Raw genomic sequence first — 22,072 nt, 5'->3', positions numbered from 1 at the left:
TCACAGAAACTGACCCATTGAACACAAACTGACCGAACACACAGAAACAGACCCACTGACCTAAACCTCACTGAACAAAAACTGAAACTGACCCATTGACCAAAACCTGGCAAAATACACAGAAAGTGATCAACTGAACAAATCCGGACTGAACACACAGAAACTGACCCAATGACAACAACTTGATGCAACACACACAAACTGACAAACTGACCACAAACTGACGGAACACACAGAAACTGGTCCACTGACCACAACCTGACTGAACACACAGAAACTTACCGTTTGACCACCACCTGTCTGAACACACAGAAACTGACCCACAGACCACCACCTGTCTGAGCACACAGAGGCTGACCCGCTGTCCACTTCCTTAGTGAGCACAGAGAAACTGACCCAGGGAACAAATCCTGACGAAACACACAGAAACTGACCCACAGAACACAACCTGCCCGAGCACAATGAAACTGGACCATTGACAAAAACCTGACCGAAAAAATACTGACCACAATCTGACCGAGCCCACCGAAACTGACCCATTGACCACAAGCTGGTAAAAACACACAGAAAGTGACACACTGAACAAATCCTGACCGAACAAACAGAAACTGTACCAGTGACAACAACTTTACCGAACACACAGAAACTGTTCCACTGACCACACACTGATGGAACCGAGAGAAACTGATCCACTGACCAAATCCTTACTGATCACACAGAAACTGACACACTGAACAAATCCTGACTGAACACACAGAAAGAGAAACACTGACCACAACCTGACCGAGCAAGCAATGACTGACACAATGAACATAACATGACCAAACACACAAAAACTGACTCACTGAACATATCCTGAATGAACTCACACAAAGTGACCCACTGAACATAACCTGACCGAACAATCAGAAACTGATGCAATGACCACAAATGGAACGCATTCAGAGAAACTGACCAACTGACCACAACCTGTCTGAACACACAGAAACTGACCCATTGACCACAATCTGACGAACACACAGAAGCTGCCCCACTGACCACAACCTGACTGAACACCCATTAACTGGCACACGGACCACAACCTGACTGAACGCCCCTAAACTGACCCACATTCAACAGTCTGACTGAACACACATAAACTGACCCACTGACCACAAACTGACTGAGCACAAAAAAACTGACCCATAGAGCACAAAATGATCGAAAAGACAGAAACTGACCCACTGAACACAACCTGGCTGAACATTCAGAAACTGACCCATAGACCACAAGCTGACTGAACACACAGAAACTGACCCATTGACCATAACCTGACCGAAACAACACAGAAATTGACCCATTGACCACAACCTGACCGAACCAACACATAAACTGACCCACTGACCACTACCTGACCGAGCACACAGAAGCTGGTCTACCTACCACTACCTAACTGAACACACCAAAATGATCCTTTGACCACAACATGGCCAACACACAGAAACTGACCAACTGAACAAATCCTGACCGAACACAAAGCAACTGACCCACTGACAACAACATGACCGAGAAAACTACGCACTGACGAAACACACAGAAACTGATCCTTGGACCACAAACTGACTTAACACACTGAAACTGACCCACTGACCACAACCTGATCGAACACACCGATATTGACCCGTTGACTAAAACATGGGCTAACACAAAGAAACTGAACAAATCCAGACCGAACACACAGCAAATGCCCCACTGAACACAACCTGACCGAACACAAAGAAACTGACCCACTGACCACAACCTTTCCGAGCACAAAGAAACTGACCCATTAACAATAGTCTGAGCAAACACACAGAAATGGACGCACTGATCAGATGCTGTCCGAACGCACATAAACTGACCCAGTGACAAAAACGTTTCCGAGCACACAGATACTTATCCACTGCCCATAACCTGACTGAAAACACAGAAACTGACACACTGACCAAAACCCAACCGAACACACAGAAACTGGCCCACTGACCAAATCCTGACCAAACACACAGAAACTGACCCATTGACCACAACATTTCCGAGCACACAGAAACTGACCCACAGACTGCAACCTGACTGTGTACACAGAATCTTACCCACTGACATTTCCTGACCGAAAGCACAGGAAATGACCCACTGACCAGAACCTGACCGAACACACAGAAACTAACTCATTGACCACTACCTAACCGAACAAACACTGAAACTGAATCACTGACCACAGCCTGACCGAGCACACAGAAACAGGTCCAACTACCACAACCTGGCCGAACAGACCGAAATTGACCCATTGACCACAACATGGGCAAACACACAGAAATTGAACAACAGAACAAATCCTGAACGAACACACAGCAACTGACCCACTGACAGCAACTTGAATGAAAAAACAGAAGATGACCCATTGGCCACACACTGACAGAACCAACAGAAACTGAACCACTGAACACAAACTGACTGAACACGTAGGTCCCTTACAGTCAGAATCAGGGGAATTTATAATGGGGAGCAAAGAAATGGCAAACCAATTCAATACATATTTTGGTTCTGCCTTCACAAAGGAGGACACCAATAACCTCCCAGAGATGTCGGGGAAAATAGGAACTAATGACAGGGAGGAACTGAAAGAAATCAGTATTTGTAAGGAAATGGTGTTGGGGAAGTTGACTGGATTGATGGCCGATAAATCCCCAGGGCCTAATAATCTGCATCCTAGGCTACTTAAGGAACTGGCCCTGGAGATAGTAGATGCATTGCTGGTCATCTTCCAGAACCCGATAGACTCTGGAACAGTACCCATGGATTGGATGGTAGCTAATTTTACCCCACTATTCAAAAAAGGTGGTAGAGAAAAAGCAGGGAATTATCCCTGACATCGGTGGTGGGGAAAATTCAAGAGTCCATTATAAAAGATGTAATGGCAGAGCATTTGGAAAGCAGTGACAGTATCGGACAAAATCAACATGGATTTACTGAAGGTAAATAGTGCTTGACTAATCTAATGGAATTTTTTGAGGTTGTAACTGGTAAAATAGATAAGGGAGAACCAGTGGATGTGGTGTATTTGGACTTTCAGAAGGCTTCCGATAAGGTCCCTCATAAGAGATTAGCGTGCAAAATTAAGGCACATGGGATTGGGGACAAGGTATTGACTTGGATAGAGAACAGGTTGGCAGATAGAAAGCAAAAAGTTGGAATAAACGGGTCGTTTTCCGAGTGGCAGGCAATGTCTAGTGGGGTACCGCAGGGATCGCTCCTAGGACCCGAGCTGTTCACGATATATATTAATGATCTGGACGAGGGAATTTGCTGTAAGATCTCCAAATTTGCAGACGACACAAAGCTGGGTTGGAGGGTGTGCTGTGAGGAGGATGTCGTGAAACTCCAGTGCGATTTGGGCAGATTGGATGATTGGGCAGAAACATGGCAAATGCACTATAACGTGGATATATGTGAAGTTATCCACTGTGGTGGCAAAAACAGGAAGGCAGATTATTATTTGAAAGGCAATAGATTGGGAGAAGGGGAAGTGCAAAGAGACCTGGGTATTCATGTGCACCAGTCGCTGAAGTTAAGCATGCAGGTGCAGCAGGCGGTTAAGAAGGCAAATGGTACGTTGGCCTTCGTAGCAAGAGGTTTCGAGTACAGGAACAAGGATGTCTCGCAGCAGTTGTACAGGGCCTTGGTGAGACAGCACCTTGAGTATTATGTGCAGTTTTGGTCGCCTTATCTGAGGAAGGATGTTTTTGCCATGGAAGGAGTGCAGCGAAGATACACCAGGCTGATACCTGGGATGGCAGGAATGACGTATGAGGAGATATTGTGTCGATTGGGCTTATACTCACTGGAGTTTAGAAGATTGAGAGGGGATCTCATCGAAACCTATAAAATTCTGTCAGGTATGGACTGACTAAATGCAAGAAGGATGTTCCCGATGGCCGGGGAGTCCAGGGCTATGGGTCATTATCTAAGGATAAGGGGTGAGTCATTTAGGACTGAGATGAGGAGGAATTTCTTCACCCAGAGAGTGATGAACCAGTGTAATTGTCTGCCACGGACGGCGGTGGAGGCCAGTTCATTAAATATATTCAAGAAGGAGTTGGATATATTTCTTTATGCTAAAGGGATCAAGGGATATGGTGAGAAGGCAGGGACCGGGTACTGAATTTGGATGATTAGCCATGAACTCATTGAATGGCGGAGCAGTCTCGAGGTGCCGAATGGCTACTCCTGCTCCTATCTTTTATGTTTCTATGTTTCTATGAAACTGACCAACTGAGCACAAACTGACCGAGCACACAGAAACTGCTACACTGGCCACAAAATGGGAGAACACGCATAAACTGATCCACTGAACACAACCTGACCGAAAAAAGAAACTGACCCACTGACCAAAACCTAATGGATCACACGTAAGTTGACACACTGTCCAAAGCCTGACCGAGCACACAAAGACTGACACACTGACCACAACCTGACCGAGCACACAGAAACTGGGCCACTCACGACGACCAGAACAAACACACAGAAACTGACACACTGACGACACCCTGACCAAACACACAGAAACTGGCCCACTGACCACTTTCTGGAGAAAACACACCGAATCTTTCCCACTGATCACAACCTTTCAGAGCACACAGAAACTGACCCACTGTCCAAATCCTGACGGAACACACAGAAACTGACCCACAGATCACAACCTGACAGCGCACACAGATACTGAAACACTGATCACAACCTGACCGAATGAATATGAAATGACCCACTGACCACATCCTGACGGAACACATAGTGACTGACCCATTGACCACAACCGGACCGAACAAACACTGAATCTGACAAACTGACCACAACCTGACCGAACACACAGAAGCTGTCTTTCATGCCACAACATAAGCGAACACACAGAAACTTACCCATTGACTGCAACCTGGCCTAACACATAGAAACTGACCAACTGACTAAATCCTGACTAAACACACAGAAATTGACCCACTAACCACAACCTGACTGAACACACATAAGCTGGCACACTGCCCACAACCTGACTGAACACACAGAAACTGACCCGCTGACCACAACCTGATGGCGCACACGGAAATGACCCACTGACATATCCTGACCGAATGCACTGACCTCAATCTTTCCTAACACAAAGAAACTGACCCATTGACCACAATCTGACGAACACACAGCAGCTGCCCCACTGACCACAACCTGACTGATCACCCATTAACTGGCACACTGACCACTACCTGACTGAACACCCATAAACTGACCCACTTTCTACAGTCTCACTGAACACACATAATCTGACCCACTGACCACAACCTGACTGAGCACAAAGAAACTGACCCATAGAGCACAAACTGACCGAAAAGAAAGAAACTGACCCACTGAACACAACCTGACCGAACATTCAGAAACTGACCCATAGACCACAAGCTAACTGAGCACACAGAAACTGACCCACTGACCACAACCTGACTGAACCAACACAGAAATTGACACACTGACCACAACCTCACCGAACCAACACAGAAACTGACCCACTGACCACAACCTGACCGAGCACACAGAAACTGGTCTACCTACCACTACCTGACCGAACACACCAAACTGACCCTTTGACCACAACATGGCCTAACACACAGAAACTGACCAACTGAACAAATCCTGACCGAACACAAAGCAACCGACCCACTGACAACAACATGACCGAGAAAACTACGCACTGACGAAATACACAGGAACTGATCCTTTGACCACAAACTGACTTAACACACTGAAACTGACCCACTGACCACAGCCTGATCGAACACACCGATATTGACCCGTTGACTAAAACATGGGCTAACACACAGAAACTGAACACATACTGACCGAACACACAGCAAATGCCCCACTGAACACAACCTGACCGAAAACACAGAAACTGACCCACTGACCACAACCTGTCCGAGCACAAAGAAACTGACCCATTAACAATAGTCTGAGCAAACACACAGAAATGGATGCACTGACCAGATGCTGTCCGAACGCACATAAAGTGACCCACTGACCAAAACGTTTCCGAGCACCCAGAAACTGATCCACTGCCCACAACTTGACTGAAAACACAGAAACTGACACACTGACCAAAACCCGACCGAACACACAGAAACTGGCCCACTGACCAAATCCTGACCAAAGCAAACAGAAACTGACCCACTGACCACAACCTGTCCGAGCACACAGAAACTGACCCACAGACTGCAACCTGACTGTGTACACAGAATCTGACCCACTGACATTTCCTGACCGAAAGCACAGGAAATGACCCACTGACCAGAACCTGACCGAACACACAGAAACTGACTCATTGACCACTACCTAACTGAACAAACACTGAAACTGAACCACTGACCACAGCCTGACCGAGCACACAGAAACAGGTCCAACTACCACAACCTTGCCGAACAGACCGAAATTGACCCATTGACCACAACCTGGGCAAACACACAGAACTTGAACAACAGAACAAATCCTGAACGAACACACAGCAACTGACCCACTGACAAGAACTTGACTGAAAAAACAGAAACTGACACATTGACCACACACTGACAGAACCCACAGAAACTGATCCACTGAACACAAACTGACTGAACACGTAGGTCCCTTACAGTCAGAAGCAGGGGAATTTATAATGGGGAACAAAGAAATGGTAAACCAATTAAATACATATTTTAGTTCTGTCTTCAAAAAGGGAGACACAAATAACCTCCCAGAGATATCGGGGAAAATAGGGACTAATGACAGGGAGGAATTGAAAGAAATCAGTATTTGTAAGGAAATGGTGTTGGGGAAGTTGACTGGATTGAAGGCCGATAAATCCCCAGGGCCTAATAATCTGCATCCTAGGGTACTTAAGGAACTGGCCCTGGAGATAGTAGATGCATTGCTGGTCATCTTCCAGAACTCGATAGATTCTGGAACAGTACCCATGGATTGGGTGGTAGCTAAAGTTACCCCACTATTCAAAAAAGGTGGTAGAGAAAAAGCAGGGAATTATCCCTGACAACGGTGGTGGGGAAAATTCTAGAGTCCATTATAAAAGATGTAATGGCAGAGCATTTGGAAAGCAGTGACAGGATCGGACAAAATCAACATGGATTTACTAAAGGTAAATCGTGTTTGACTAATCTAATGGAATTTTTTGAGGTTGTAACTGGTAAATAGATAAGGGAGAACCAGTGGATGTGGTGTATTTGGACTTTCAGAAGGCTTTCGATAAGATCCCGCATAAGAGATTAGCGTGCAAAATTAAGGCACATGGGATTGGGGGCAAGGTATTGACTTGGATAGAGAACAGGTTGGCAGATAGAAAGCAAAAAGTTGGAATAAACGGGTCGTTTTCCGAGTGGCAGGCAATGACTAGTGGGGTACCGCAGGGATCGGTCCTAGGACCCGAGCTGTTCACGATATATATTAATGATCTGGACGAGGGAATTTGATGTAATATCTCCAAATTTGCAGACGAGACAAAGCTGGGTTGGAGGGTGTACTGTGAGGAGGATGTCGTGAAACTCTAGTACGATTTGGGCAGGTTGGATGATTGGGCAGAAACATGGCAAATGCACTATAACGTGGATAAATGTGAAGTTATCCACTGTGGTGGCAAAAACAGGAAGGCAGATTTTTATTTGAAATGCAATAGATTGGGAGAAGGGGAAGTGCAAAGAGACCTGGGTGTTCATGTGCACCAGTCGCTGAAGGTAAGCATGCAGGTGCAGCAGGCGGTTAAGAAGGCAAATGGTACGTTGGCCTTCGTAGCGAGAGGTTTCGAGTACAGGAACAAGGATGTCTTGCTGCAGTTGTACAGGGCCTTGGTGAGACAGCCCTTGAGTATTATGTGCAGTTTTGGTCGCCTTATCTGAGGAAGGATGTTTTTGCCATGGAAGCGAAGATTCACCAGGCTGATACCTGGGATGGCAGGAATGACGTATGAGGAGATATTGTGTCGATTGGGCTTATACTCACTGGAGTTTAGAAGATTGAGAGGGGATCTCATCGAAACCTATAAAATTCTGTCAGGCCTGGACTGACTAAATGCAAGAAGGATGTTCCCGATGGCCGGGGAGTCCAGAACTAGGGGTCATTATCTAAGGATAAGGGGTCAGCCATTTAGGACTGTGATGAGGAGGAATTTCTTCACCCAGAGAGTGCTGAACCAGTGTAATTGTCTGCCAAAGAGGGCGGTGGAGGCCAGTTCATTAAATATATTCAAGAAGGAGTTGGATATATTTCTTTAGGCAAAAGGGATCAAGGGATATGGGGAGAAGGCAGGGACAGGGTACTGAATTTGGATGATCAGCCATGAACTCATTGAATGGCAGAGCTGACTCGAGGGGCCGAATGGCTACTCCTGCTCCTATCGTTCATGTTTCTATGTTTCTATGAAACTGACACACTGAGCACAGACTGACCGAGCACAAAGAAACTGCTACACTGGCCACAAAATTTGAGAACACACATAAACTGATCCACTGAACACAACCTGACCGAACAAAGAACCTGACCCACTGACCAAAAGATAATGGATCACACGTAAGTTGACACACTGTCCAAAGCCTGACCAAGCACACAAAGACTGACACAATGACCACAACCTGACCGAGCACACAGAAACTGGGCCACTCACCACAACCAGAACAAACACAAAGGATCTGACACACTGACAACACCTTGAGCAAACACACAGAAACTGGCCCACTGACCACTTTCTGGACAAAACACACCGAATCGTTCCCACTGAACACAACCTTTCAGAGCACACAGAAACTGACCCACTGTCCAAATCCTGACCGAACACACAGAAACTGACCCACAGACCACAACCTGACAGCGCACACAGATACTGAAACACTGACCACAACCTGACCGAATAAACATGAAATGTCCCACTGACAACATCCTGACAGAACACATAGAGACTGACCCATTGACCACAACCTGACTGAACAAACACTGAATCTCACAAACAGACCACAACCTGACCGAACACACAGAAGCTGTCTTTCATGCCACAACGAAAGCGAACACACAGAAACTTACCCATTGACTGCAACCTGGCCAAACACACAGAATCTGACCAACTGGACAAATTCTGACCCAACACACAGAAACTGACCCAATGACAAAAATTTGACCGAACACACAGAAATTGACCCAGTAACCACATACTGACAGAACCAACAGAAACTGATCCACTGACCAGATCTGGTCCGAACTCACGTAAACTACCCAATGACCAAAACCTGATCGAGCAGAGAGAAGCTGAACCATAGCCCACAACCTGACTGAACACACATAAACTGACACACTTACGACAACCTGAGTGAACACACAGGAACTAACCCAGTGTCCACAACTTGATGGAGCACACGAAAAATGAACCACTGACATATCCTGACCGAAAGCACAGGAAATGACTCATTGACCACGACCTGTCCTAAAACAAAGAAACTGACCAATTGAAGACAATCTGACCGAACAAGCACTGAAACTGACACACTGACCACAACCTGTCTGTGCACACAGAAACTCCCCCACTGACCACAAAGTGTCCGAGCACAAGGAATCTGACCCACTAACAACAGTCTGACCAAACACACAGAAATTGTCCCACTGACCAGATCCTTTCCAAACACACATAAACTGACCCACTGACCAAAACCTGACCGAGAACACCAAAACTTCACTGTGCCCATAATCTGTTTGAACCCACACAAACTGACCCACTGACCAGAACCTGACTGAAATCCCATAAACTGACCACTGCCCATAAAATGACTGAACACACATAAACTGACCCACTGACCACAAGTTAATCGAACACACTGAAACTGGCCCTCTGACCATATCCTGAATGAACACACATAAACTGACCGACTGACCACACACAGTCTGAGCACATAGAAAGTGACCCACAGACCACAACCTGACTGAGCACACAGAAAGTTACCCATAGACAACAACCTAACCAAACACACAGAAACTAACCCACTGACCACAACCTGATCGAGGACACAGAAACTGACCAATGACCACAACCTGACCGAACCAACACAGAAACTGTCCTACCTACCACATTCTGGACAAAAACACACAGAAACTGACCCACAGACCACTACATTTCAGAGCACACAGAAACTGGCCAAATCCTGACCGAACACACAGAAACTGACCCACAGACCACAACCTGACTGAGCGTACAGAAATAGACCCATTGACCACAATCTGACCGAATAAACATGAAATGACCCACTGACCAAATCCCGACGGAACACAGAGAGGCTGATCAATTGAGCACAACCTCACCGAACAAACACTGAATCTGACACACTGACCACAACCTGACTGAACACACAGAAACTTACCCATTGACTGCAACCTGGCCAAACACACAGAACGTGACCAACTGAACAAATCCTGACCCAACACACAGAAACTGACCCATTGATAAAAACCTGACCGAACACACAGAAATTGAAACACTGACCACATACTGATGGAGCCGACAGAAACTGAGCCACTGACCAGATCCGGTCCAAACACTCATAAACTGACCCAATGACCAAAGCCTGACCGAGCACACAGAAACTGATCCTTTGACCACAAACTGACTTAACACACTGAAACTGACCCACTGACCACAACCTGACCAAACACACCGAAATTGACCCGTTGATCACAACATGGCCTAACACACAGAAACTGAACAAATCCTGACCGAACACTCAGCATCTGCCCCACTGAGCACAACCTGAATGAACACACAGAAACTGACCCACTGACCACAACCTGTCCGAGCACACAGAAACTGACCCATTAACTATAGTCTGACCAAACACACAGAAATGGACCCACTGACCAGATCCTGTCCGAACACACATAAACTGCCCCACTGACCAAAAACTTTCCGAGCACACAGAAACTGATCCACTGCCCACAACCTGACTGAAAACACAGAAAAGTACACACTGCCCAAAACCCGACCGAACACACAGAAACTGGCCCACTGACCAAATCCTGACCAGACACACAGAAACTGACCCACTGACCGCAACCTGTCTGAGCACACAGAATCTGACCCACATATTCCATTTCCTGGTAGCTACATTTTACTTTTGACTTTTGTTAATACAAGCAGGGAAACTGCGTTAACATAAGAAAACAAAATGCAGCAGATGCTGGATCTGGAATTGTTGATTAAATGCTGGAAACACCCCGAAGGTCCTGGAACATCTGTGGGCAGAGAAACACAGGGTTAACCTTTCAGGTCCATGAGCTCTCGGCATTCAATAAGTTCATGGCTGATGAGATCTTCGACACAATGCCACTTTGCCGCTTGCTCCCCATAACCCTTGACTCCCCTGTAGCTCAAATATATGTCTATCACCGCCAGACATACAGAGCGAGAGCCTCCGTTTGATGTCTTACAGAGTGGCCCGAGGGATAAGTGACTTCAGTTATGTTGATAGTGTGGAGAAGCTGGGATTGATTTCATCAGAAGGCTAAGAGGAAATTTAATACAGGCTTGCAAAATTACAAGGGGTTTTGATAGAGGGAATAAAGAGAAACGCTTTCCAGTGGCAGGAGGGATGGTAACCAGAGGACACCGATTGAAGATAACGGGCAAAAGAATGAGCATGGGAGATTTGTCTTACACAGCAAGGGGTAAGGCCTAATGAATATCGTAATGCTCAGGATAAGTTGTCACGGAGCAGGCACTCTCTCATTCCAGTCTTGCACACGTTGCTAATGTGGCATTTTTCACACTGGCAATGAGTTGAATGATAGCCGTGCTGTGATCAGCTAAATTTGTGAGGGAGTTGCAGTCGGCAAGAAAATACATGGAAGAGGGATAATAACCATGACTGTTCTGACACTGTGAGGTACAGTTAAATGTGGGCATGCAAACATTTAATATATCTTGTTCCCAATGTCATTTCCTGCTGACTTTGAAACAACAGGCAACTTGCAGAGGCAAGGAACTGAATGTTGCACCTCTGTACCGAATGATGCGTTGCGTTAACAGCTGAAATCTGTTTCCTCTGTGCTTTTCTCAGAGACACACACAGTCAGAGAAAAGCCGTCGGGATATTGAATAATCACCACTAAAATATCAAGGACAAAGTAAACGAAATAGTAATGCAGTGCTTGAGACAAAGAGTCAAACACATACACGAACACAAGTGTGTGCTAAATTTGTGTGGGTATGTCTCAAATATCCATCTGATTCTTGGAGGCTTGCAGCACAGTGTGAGGCCATTCGGTCAATCGTGCCAGTGCTGTCTTCTTGAAAGAGCATTCGGGCTTACTCCCGCTGTTATCTGCATTTCTCTTTTCTCTCTCCTTCCACAGTGCCCCTTACAAAGACAAACAGAAGGAGAACACTATGCTAACGAGGAATTCATGCATGAAGTTGTTATACAGTTCTTTACCGTTTCTAATTATTTTAGTTCATCTTTTTCTGCTCAACTTTTCCAAGGATCACTTTAAGGTGCTGCCCAAAGGTTTAAAAGTGGGGATGTTAAAATTCCTCTTCGTCGGGAGATTGAACCCCGGTCTACCCACGTGACAAGCAGGGATACTCTCCACTATACTAACGAGGAAGTAAACAATGCAAGCTCTGTCAGAGTAAGAATCGAGCCTGTTACACTGGAACAGGATGCCAGTCAGCCCCTCAAACCTGTTGCACAGGAATAGGAGGAGGACCTTCATTCCCTTGATCCAGTTGCAGAGGTACAGCTCATATATTATTAATGCTTCATGTGATGTGTTTGCTATGAAATAAATTGTAAAAAAAATTAACCTGCATTGACCGGAAATCGAACCAAAGAATCCCACGGGGCAGGCAACAATTCTACTGCTAAACCACCAACGCACGCAAATACAACAGAGTTCATTTTCTGGTAGCTACAATTTGTTTTTGACTTTTGTTAATACAAGCGGGGACTCTGCATTAACATAAAAAGCAAAATGCAGCAGATGTTGGATCTGGAATTGTTGATTAAATGCTGGAAACAGTCTATAGTTCCATGAACATCTGTGGACAGAGAAACACAGGGTTAACCTTTCAGGTCCATGACCTCTCGGCAGAGCTAAGATTTTGCAGCTTTGTAGGTCCCGTGTGAGTTTCCTTCCAAAGTTATTCAGCTGCTCAAAAATTACATGATTATGAAAATAACCTTCCCCAAGAAGAATAAATAGGAGCAGGATTGGGCCATTCGGCCCCTCGAGCCTGCCCCGCCATTCAATAAGTTCCTGGCTGATGAGATTTTGGACACAACGCCACTTTGCCGCCCGCTCCCCATAACCCTTGACTCCCCTGTAGCTCAAATATATGTCTATCTCTGCCAGACATACAGAGTGAAAGCCTCCGTTTGATGTCTTACAGAATGGCCCGAGGGATAAGTGACTTCAGTTATGTTGATCGTGTGGAGAAGCTGGGATTGCTTTCCTCAGAAGGCTAAGAGGAAATTTAATAGAGGCTTGCAAAATTACAAGGGGATTTGATAGAGGGAATAAGGAGAAACGCTTTCCAGTGGCAGGAGGGATGGTAACCAGAGGACACCGATTGAAGATAACCGGCAAAAGAACCAGCATGGGGAGAATTGTCTTACACAGCAAGGGGTAAGGCCTAATGAATATCTTAATGCTCGGGATAAGTTATCACGGTCCACTTACTCTCTCATTCCAGGCTTGCATACCTAGTTAATGTGGCATTGTTCATACTGGCAATTAGTTGATTGCTAGCCGTGCTGTGATCAGCTAAGTTTATTAGTGAGTTGCAGTCGGCAAGAAAATACATGGAATAACCGTGACTGTTCTGACACTGTGAGGTACAGTTAAATGTGGGCATATAAACATTTAAAGTGTCTTGTTCCCAATGTCATTTCCTGCTGAATTTGAAACAACAGGCATTTTACAGAAGGCAAGGAACTGACACAGGGGTTTCCTAAACTGGCACAGTGTGCTCATTCACTGACACAGGGAGCGGCGTCACTGACACACGGAGTTCCTACTCTGTAACAGGGCGTTCTTGCACAGACGCTGGGAGATCCTACATTGGCACAGGCAGCAACTACTCCGACTCAGGAGCTCCTACACTGACACAGGTTGCCCTTACACAGAGAGAGTGAGCTCCTGCACTGACACAGGGAGCCCTTACACCGACACAGCGAGCTCCTTCACTGACTCAGGGAGCCCCTGCGCCAACAAAGTAGCACCTACACCAACAGAAGAGCTCCTACACTGACACAGGGTGCTCCTACATTGACATAGGGTGCCCTTACACAGAGAGAGTGAGCTGCTGCACTGACACAGGGAGCACATACACCGACACACTGAGCTCCTTCACTGACTCAGGGAGCCCCTGCACCAACAAAGTAGCACCTACACCAACACAAGAGCTCCTACACTGACACAGGATGCTCATACACTAACATAGGGAGCCCCTACACCGACACAGTGAGCCCCTACACCGACACACTGAGCTCCTACTCTGACACAGGGTGCACTTGCACCGAGACATTGAACACCAACACTGACACAGGGAGCCCCTACACAGACACAGTGAGCTCCTACACTGACAGAGTGTGCTTCTACACTGACACAGGGAGTTCCTACACGAACAAATGAGCTCCTGCACTGACACAGGGAGCCTTTACACCGAGACAGTGAGCTCCTGCACTTACACAGGGAGCCACTACACCAACACAGGAGCCCCTTCACCAACACAGAAGCTCCTACACTGAAACAGGGAGCTACTACACTGACACAGGGCTTCCCTACACTGGCTCAGTGTGCTCATTCACTGACACAGGGAGCAGCATCACTGACACATGGAGTTCCTACTCTGAAACAGGGAGTTCTTGCACAGACACAGGAGAGCCTACACTGACACAGGCAGCACCTACACCGACAAACGAGCTCCTACACTGACACAGGGAGCCTTTTCACCGAGACAGTGATCTCCTACACTGACACTGGAGACCCTACACCGACACATTGTGATCCTTCACTGACTCAGGGAGCCCCTACACCGACACAGGAGCTCCTACACTGACACAGGAGCTCCTACACTGACACAGCATCTCTTGCACTGACACAGGGAGCCCTTACACTGAGACAGTCAGCTCACACACTGACAAAGGGAGCACCTACACCGACACAGGAGCTCCTACACTGAAACAGGGAGCCCCTACACCGACACAGTGCGATCCTTCACTGACTCAGGGAGCACCTACACCTACACAGGAGCTCCTACACTGGCACAGGAGCTCCTACACTGACACAGCATCTCTTGCACTGACACAGGGAGCCCTTATACTGAGACAGTGAGCTCACACACTGACAGAGGGAGCCCCTACACCGACACAGGAGCTCCTACACTGAAACAGGGAGCCCCTACACCGACACAGTGAGCTCCTTCACTGACTGACGGTGCCACTATATTAACACAGGAGCCCGTACACCAACACAAGTGCTCCTACACTGACACAGTGAGCTCCTACACTGACACAGGGAGTTCCTACACTGGCACAGTGTGCTCATTCACTGACACTGGGAGCACCATCACTGACACTGGGTGTTCCTACCCTGAAACAGGGAGTTCCTAAACTCGTACAGTGAAACTGACACAGACACAGGGAGCACCGACACTGACACAGCCATTTCATACACTGGCACAACGATTCCTACGCTGGCACAGGGAGCTCATTGACTGACACAGGGAGAACCTTCACAGATACAGGTAGCCCCTACACTGACACAGGGATCTCCTTTCCTGACAAAGGGAGCTCGTACACTGACACAGGAAGCTCCTACACTGACACAGGGAGATCCTGCTTTGATACAGGGAGCTCTTACACTGACAAATTGAGCTTCTACATTGACAAAGGGAGCACTTGCACAGACACAGGGAGCTTCTTCTTAGACACAGTGAGCTCCAACACTGACATAGTGAACTCCTACACTGACACAAGGAGCTACTACACTGACACAGGGAGCTCCAACACTGACACAGTGAGCTCCTAGGCTGACACTGTGAGAGCCGTCACTGACACTGTGAGCTCCTACATAGACAGAGGAGAGTTCCTACACGGAGATAGGGCGCTCCTTCACTGACACAGTGAGCACTTTCTCTGACACAGGGATCTCATGCGCTGACACAGGGTGCTTCGACACAGACACAGGCAGCTCTTGCATTGACACAGTGAGTTCCTACAAAGACACAGGGAGCTCCTACACAGACGCAGTGATCTCCTACACTGACAGAGGAAGCTGCTTCACTGCCAGAGGGAGATCCTACACTGAAAAATGGAGCACCGTCACTGACACATGGAGCTCAAACTCTGACATAGGCAGCTACTACACTGACACTGGGAGATCCTACACTGACACTGGGAGCTCCCACACTGACACAGGCAGCTCTTACACCGCCGCAGGGAGGTCTTACACCGACACAATGAGCAACTTCACTTACACAGGGAGCTCATTCACTGACACAGGATGCTCCTACACAGACACCAGGAGCTCCAGCACTGACAAAGTGAGCTCCTGCACAGACACAGCCAGCGCATTCACTGATAGACTGAGCTCCTTCACTGACATCGGGATCTCATGCACTGACATGGTGTGCTCCTACACAGACAGCGGGAGCTCCAGCACTGACAGAGTGAGCTCCTGCACAGACACCGCGAGCACATTCACTGGCACAGGATGCTCCTGCACTGACATAGGGAGCACCAACACTGACAATGCAGTGCCTACATTGAAACAGGGCTTTGCTACACAGACAAAGGGCGCTACTACACTGCTATTGGGAGCTCCCACACTGACACAGGGAGCTCTTACACTGACACAGGGAGCTCCTACACTGATATAGTGAACTCCTACACTGACGCAGCATGCTGCCGCACTGACACAGGCAGCTCCTTCTCTGAAACAGGCAGCTCCCACATTGACACAAGGAGCTCCTACATAGACACAGGCAGCTCCTAAACACAAGCAGGGAGCTCCTATACAGGCACAATTAGCTCCTACACTTACACAGGGAGCTCAGACATTGACACAGGGAGCATCTACACAGACACAGTGAGCTCATACACAGCCACAGGGAGCTCCTAACGTGACACCAGGAGCTCATGGACTGACACAGGCAGCTCATACACAGAGAGAGCGAGCCCCTATTCTGAAGCAATGAGTTCCTACTCTGACTCAGTGAGCTCCTGCACAGACACAGAGAGCTCATAAACTGACACATGGATTACCAACATAGTCACAGGGAGCTCCGACACAGAAACAGGAGCTGCTACACTAACACAGGGAGCTCCTGCACTGACACAGGAGCCCCTGCAATGGCGTAGGAGTTCCTTCACAGGCAAAGGGATATGCTACACTGATACAGGGAACTCCTACACTGACAAATGAAGCTTCTACTCGACACATCGGGATCCTACAGTGACGCATTGAGTTCCCACACTGACACAGGTATCTCCTACCCTGGCACAGTGAGCCCCTACACTGACAAAGTAAGCTCCTGCACTGACAGAGGGAGCTCCTACACACACATGATCTCCTACATTCAAACAGTGAGCTCCTACACTGACACAGGGAGCTCCTACACAGACACAGTATGCTCCAAAGCTGACACAGGACGACCCTACACTGATAAAGGGAGATTCTACATAGACTCAGGGAGCTCCTACTCTGACAGAGGGATCGCCTACACAGACACAATATTCTCCTACACAGACTCTGAGAGCTCCTACACTGATAAAATGAGCTCTTACACAGACACAGTGAGCTCCTTCATAGACACAGGGATCTCTTGCACTGCTAATGGGAGGTCCTACACAGACACAGTGAGCTCCTACACAGTCAGAATTAGCTCCTACAGAGACAAAGCAAGCTCCTACACTAACACAGTGCGCTATTACACACACAGAGTGTTCTCCTATACTGACACAGGTAGCTCCAACACTTACACAGAGAGCTCCTACACTGATACAGTGAGCAACTACACAGACAATGTGACCTCCAACATTTACAAAGGGAGCTCATACACAGACACCAGCTCGTGGATAGACACAGGGGGCTGCTGCACTGACAGAGTGAGATCCCACTCAGACACATTTAGCTCTTTCACTGTCAGATATAGCTCCTACACAGTCACAGGAATCTCCTACACAGAGAGAGAGCTCCAACACATACACAGGGTGCTCATACACTGACACAGAGAGCTCATAAGCTGACAGAATGTGTTCCTACAGTGACAGTGGGAGCTCCTACAATGGCAAAGTTAGCTCCTACAACGAAACCGCGAGATCCTACATTGACACAGCGAGCTCCTACAAAGACACAGGGATCTCCTACACAGACACTGGGAGCTCCACGACAGATGCAACAGATTATACATCGTCCTAGACTGCCCTACAACAGACCCAGACAGGTCCTACAAAGGTCCAGACAGCTCCAACACTGTCCAAAACAGCTGCTTTAACAGATAAAGTCCGTTTCAACAGATACCGTACAGCAAATGTCACAGACGCAGTGAGCTCCTAAGCAGAAACAGACATTTCCTGCACAACCCCAATAAGCTCGTAAAAAGACACAGAAAACACAACCACAGGCCGAGACAGCATCTCGAATGCCACAGACGATTCATTTTACTGAATCATACTGCTTCTCGACAGACACAGAAAGCTACTGTCACAGCCTCAGAGAGCTCCTAATCAATCACAGAGAGATCCTACACAGAGTCAGACACCTGCTGGAAAGGGACAGACAGCTCCTAGGCAGTCCTACACAGAGCTAGACACCTGCTAGTAAGAGCCAGAATGCTCCTATACAGCCCTACGCAGCTCCTACAAACTCACACATAGACCGCTACATTCACAGACACAAGATGCATCTATACAGAACGAGAAGCTCATATAAAGAAGTAAGCATTTGCTACATCGAGCCAGACATCTCCCAGGCGTAACCAGACAATCCCTGCACAGAAACAGACAGATCCTACACGAACCCAGATGGCTCCTTCACAGACGCAGGGAGCATCTACACAGACTCAGCCCCTGCTACACTGAGCAAGAACGGTCCTACACACACCCAGGCAGCTACGTTCAGGGACACAGACAGCTACTGTTGCAGACCCAGACTGCTCCTTGACACATAGATAGACAACTCCTACAGAAACTCAGAAGGTTCCTGCACACACCCAGACAACTCCTACACAGACCCATACTGCATCCAGAAAGATTCAGAGAGCCCATTTTAGAGACCCAGGCAGCTCCTACACAAACACAGGAAGCTCCTAAACAGATCCAGCAGATCTAACACAGACCTGGACAGGTGCCACATGGACTCAGACAGCTCCACCCTTGATACAAGGAGCTCTCCTATGCAGATCCAGGGAGCACCTACTCTGGCCAAGGAACTCCTTCATTGAAAATGATTGTTGTACATGGGCCCAGACAGTCTCTAGAAAGGCTCAGACTGCTCCTAGAACGAAACAGACAGCTCCATTCACATACTCAGAAATCTCATTGCACAGAGCCAGGCAGATGCCACAGAGGCCCAGCAGCACCTGCATAGATCCAGAACCTCATATACAGACCAGACATGTTCGACACAAACCCAAAATGCTCCGACACAGAAAAAGCCGCTGCTAAGTTGGCCTAGACAGCTCCTAAATAGACACTGACTGGTCCTACAAGGGACAAGGCAGCTCCTATACAAATCCAGGCAGCGCCGACGCAGAACGTGACAACTCTTACACAAACCATGACTACTCCTTCATAGAGCCAAACAGCTCATTTCACAGACACATCTGCTCCGGCACAGATCATGACTGATCCGCCCCAAACCCAGGCACCTCATATAAAGACACAGGTTGCTTTTACAAAGACAGCGCAACTGCTAGCTGGAAGTAGTTGGCTCCGAAGCAGACCCAGGCAGCTACTTTCACAGATTCAGGCAGCCACTTCACAAACCCGGATCGTTACTTTCAAAGACCCAGACAGCTCCTACACAGACCCAAAAAGCTAATTTCACAGATCCAAACAGATTCAGGCAGCTCCTATACGGACTCAGACAACAACACAAACAGACACAGAATTTATGTAGACACAGACAGCTCATTGTAGAGACACAGACAGCTCCTACAGAAACACAGGAATCTCCTACAGAGATCCAGCAGTTCCTACATAGAAACAGGCAGCTCCTACATAGGCCCAGACAGCTCCTAAATAGACGCAGACAGTTGTAACCTTGACAAAGGGAGTTGAAACACAGATCCAGGAAGAACCTGTACTGACCGAGGAACAGCTTCACAGAAAATTGCTTTTGTACACGGTCCAAAACAGTTCCTCGGTGGCTCATAAATAGATCCTCACCAGTCCGGCAAGGCCCCAGACAGCTCTTACACTGAAAGAGAAAACTACTGTCTGAGAACCAGACAGCATCTAAATACACCTAGACAACTAATACACTGACCCAAACAGTACGTACAGAGAGAGAGTTAGCTACTGCAGACACAGACAACTCCTCAACAGAGCCAGACTGCATCTACAAAGAAAATATGGCCCATTTTAGGGACTGAGGCAGCTCCAACCATGGCACATGGAGCTGCAACACAGACACATATAATTCATACCCAGACACAGGGAGATCCTAAAGAGACCCAGACAACTTCTGAATAAACACAGACAAATCCTGCCTCACAGCACCAGGGACCCGGGTTCGAATCCGGCCTCGGGTGACTGTCTGTGTGGAGTTTGCACATTCTCCCCGTGTTTGTGTGGTTTCCTCCGGGTGCTCCGGTTTCCTTCCACAGTCCAAAGATGTGCGGGTTAGGTTGATTGGCTATGATAAATTGAGCCTTAATGTTAGGGGGATTAAATACGTGGGGTTACGGGGTTAGGGTGTGATATGTGTTGGTGTAGGGGTTACGGGGATCGGGTGGGTTATGTTTCGGTGCAGGCTCGATGGGCCAAAATGGCCTCTATCTGCATTGTGGGGTTTCTGTGATTCTGTGAAAACAGACAGTTCCTAACAAGATATAGGTAGCCCCTTCACAGACCCAGAAAACTCCTACACAGGGCCATAATGCATCTGCAAAGATCCAGAGAGCTAATTTTAGAGACCCAGACAGCGCCTACACTGACACAGACAGTTCCTACACAGATCCAGGCAGCTTCTACACAAAGACAGACAGCTGCTGCACAAAGCCAGACAGCTCCAACACTGCCACAGGGCGTTCCTACACAGCCACGGCCGCTGCTACGGAGATCTAGAAGGATTATAAACAGACCCAGACAGGACCAAAAAGGGCACAAGAGCTACTGTCACAGACACCGGCAGCTACCACGTTGGCCCAGACAGCTCCAGCATAGATCTAGAACCTCTTACAAGGACCCAGACTTGTCTGTCACAAGCCCAGACTGCCTCTTAACAGTCCCAGAAATCTCCTACACAAATCCAGATAACTCCTACATGGACTCAAGTAGCCCCTGCACAAAGATAAATCGATTCTACAAAGTCAAAGGGAGCTCCTACAGAGAGCCAGACAACGTATTACAAACGCTGACTGCATCTCCAAAGAAACAAACAGCCTCTGCAAAGAAACAACAAGCTCCTACACAGATCTGGCTGGCTCTAAAAGGTCATAGTCAGCTCATTATGGAGACCCAGACAGGTTCTACACAAGCACAGACATCTCATACAATGATCCAGACAGTTCCAACAGGAATACAGACAAGTTCTGCACATACCAAAACAGCTCATTCATAGACAGAGGGTGCGCATACATAGAGCTACAATTTCCTGCATGATCCAGCCAGCATAAACAAAGATACAGGCATCATCTACAAATATACAGACAACACATGTTAAAGAGCCAGAGAGCAGCTACAGAAATCATACTCACAGGGATTAGTGGAGACTTCGGGAAGAGGCTATGAGCTAGGAGTCCTTCAAGAATAAATTGGGCCTGTTCCTGGCTGGG

The sequence above is a fragment of the Somniosus microcephalus genome, unplaced genomic scaffold (assembly GCF_052327205.1).
Source record: "Somniosus microcephalus isolate GS21.2 unplaced genomic scaffold, FLI_Smic_1.0 unresolved_chr8, whole genome shotgun sequence".
Taxonomy (NCBI): Eukaryota; Metazoa; Chordata; class Chondrichthyes; order Squaliformes; family Somniosidae; genus Somniosus; species Somniosus microcephalus.
This window is presented reverse-complemented; position numbering follows the sequence as displayed.